This window comes from Silurus aristotelis, assembly GCF_946808225.1.
Source record: "Silurus aristotelis genome assembly, chromosome: 5".
NCBI lineage: Eukaryota > Metazoa > Chordata > Actinopteri > Siluriformes > Siluridae > Silurus > Silurus aristotelis.
In genome coordinates, this window is record NC_139578.1 from 33,418,658 (window position 1) to 33,420,903 (window position 2,246).

General features: G+C 32.7%; 1 long non-coding RNA gene across 1 annotated transcript; it reads left to right on the forward strand.

Moving 5' to 3' along the window:
• Window positions 1-420: 420 nt before the first annotated feature.
• Window positions 421-1,607, forward strand: LOC310725957. The gene is made up of 3 exons (XR_014533595.1): window positions 421-489; window positions 1,258-1,369; window positions 1,467-1,607. It is a non-coding gene; the product is annotated as an uncharacterized lncRNA (long non-coding RNA).
• The last annotated feature ends 639 nt before the right edge of the window (window positions 1,608-2,246 follow it).

Genomic DNA, 2,246 nt, shown 5'->3' on the forward strand with positions numbered 1-2,246 from the left:
GTATAATTGAAAAAATAAAAGGTGGAAGTTATTTCTATGTTACATTTAATGTTGTTTTAACATGTTTAGATAAAACAAGCTCACTCGTTTTTATTTTTTATTTGTGCATAAGATGAAACCTGGTTCTGGTGAAGTATAAATTGAAATGTTAGATCTTTATCATTTTAGGTGACAACCGCAGCCACCTTCCAGCTATAAACGTGGTAGTGGGGTGGAAGGAGTTTTGTCCTTTCTTAGTCAAACAGGAAACGTTTTCTCATCTTCAAACTGCCCTCTTAACCTCCCACCACACCACACCACACCACAATCTCCCTCCTCTGATTGAATTATAACCCCAGTGTGGAGATCTTATCTTCATTATTTTTGTACATTTAAATGATTACACATCTTAACAAACATTGTCTCCATCAGCATCAGCAATGTTCTGTCGTTCTCTCCTGTTGGTTCTCCTGGGGTTTTCCTGCCTTCAGTCCATCACTATGGCACAGAGTAAGATTTATATTTATTTATTTAAAATATAGCGATTAACCTTTTATCAGACGTAAATTAAAATTGTGTGTTTGTATTTTCATTGTACACTGGGTGTCCGATTTATATTAGTGTACATATTTATTACTTTGTGGGTTTTCAAAAAAATTTAATCAATGAATTCAGATGTTCATTAAATATCTCTTCAACATGGTACCAAGATGGAGTCTATGAACATCCTCATAAAAAAATATATAATTTTTACATAAAATTGGAGAAAATAATTGTTTACATTTCATACAGCATGTAACCATCAAATAAAAATCATCATTTAATTATTTACAATATTTTGTTTGATTTCGCTCATATAATTACAAATTCTCCATGAATGATTATTGGATTGATTGATTATTAGTATATATTTAGTCAGAATATCAGAATATGATGTTCAGTATATTCAGATGTATCAGTATAAGATAAAAAAAACAACAACAACAACAACAACAAAAACACTTCTACAGGCTAAAGTGACTGGTATTTAGTGTGACCTTGAACAATAGCAGGAACTGGGCTGTCACAGAAATGAAATAAATAAACACACATTTTTTTGCTATCACTTTTTTTGTCCTAATGTTTCATGTAAAAAACCTAATGTGAAAAAGATCTATTGCACCAGTTCAGGTCAATGCTTCCAAACTAACCAAACACATGGAGACACCTGATGTAGATCATTTGAAAAAAAAAAAATGAAATTTTTGATAATGACGATAATTAAATGTTTTGTCACAGATGCAAAGGGGGCAGCATTGTGCTGTTTTAAGTTTCACAATAAACCAATGAAGGAAGCAAACGTCTACGCTTTCGAAAAAACAAGATTCGACTGTACACATCGTGGAGTCATGTACGGTTTTAACCTGCTTCTTTTTTTTAATTTAATTTAAACCTGATGATTCACAGATCACAATTTTACTCTGACCTTTATCTTCTTTCATCTACAGTTTTACAACAAACAAAGGAATTCAGATTTGTGTGAACCCTGAGTTGGATTGGGTGAAACTGATCATCAACATTAAAACCCATGCCTTTTCTCAAGCATCCCATTCAAATTAGATTAAAATGCTGTTTGAATCAAATTGATGAACAAGACAAAGCTTTTATATATATCAAAAGCATACACCTGTAACTGCTCTAATTATATTCAATATGCAAATTAAAGCACATTTAAAACCCACGGCCTCTTGGTTTTCTAAATTAGGTCTTTGTAGAAAACTAATAAATAAGGCTACAATGCATATTTTGCATCTACAATGGAATGTAAAGAACAGGAACGAGGAGAAGAAGATTTCTGTACATTAGATTAGATTAGATAAGTGGAAATAACTGAGGTAGATGCATGTGTTTGTGTAAATCCTGGTGTAAATAATACTGAAACGGGTTGAATTAAGAGTACATTTTTGCTGTAAGATCAATTAATACTGACTGTACTGCACAGGACAGGAAGTCACTCCAGTACCACAGCAAAGGAAATCCAAGAGACAGACTTTGTCACTGCATGACATAACAGGAGACATCATCAGGGATTTCTTTAATTCTTCACATTCACTTTACACTTATTAAATCTAATAAATTCTCCACCTTCATCTTTCTTTTACATGAAGTAGCTGTTGAGATGACCTATTGTAGTCCTATCACAAGTGCACATATATCACAGTGTCAGTATCCATGCATAAGGGAAACCTGGAGGTTGATTGGTAATTAAATCTGTGTGAACAGTAAGT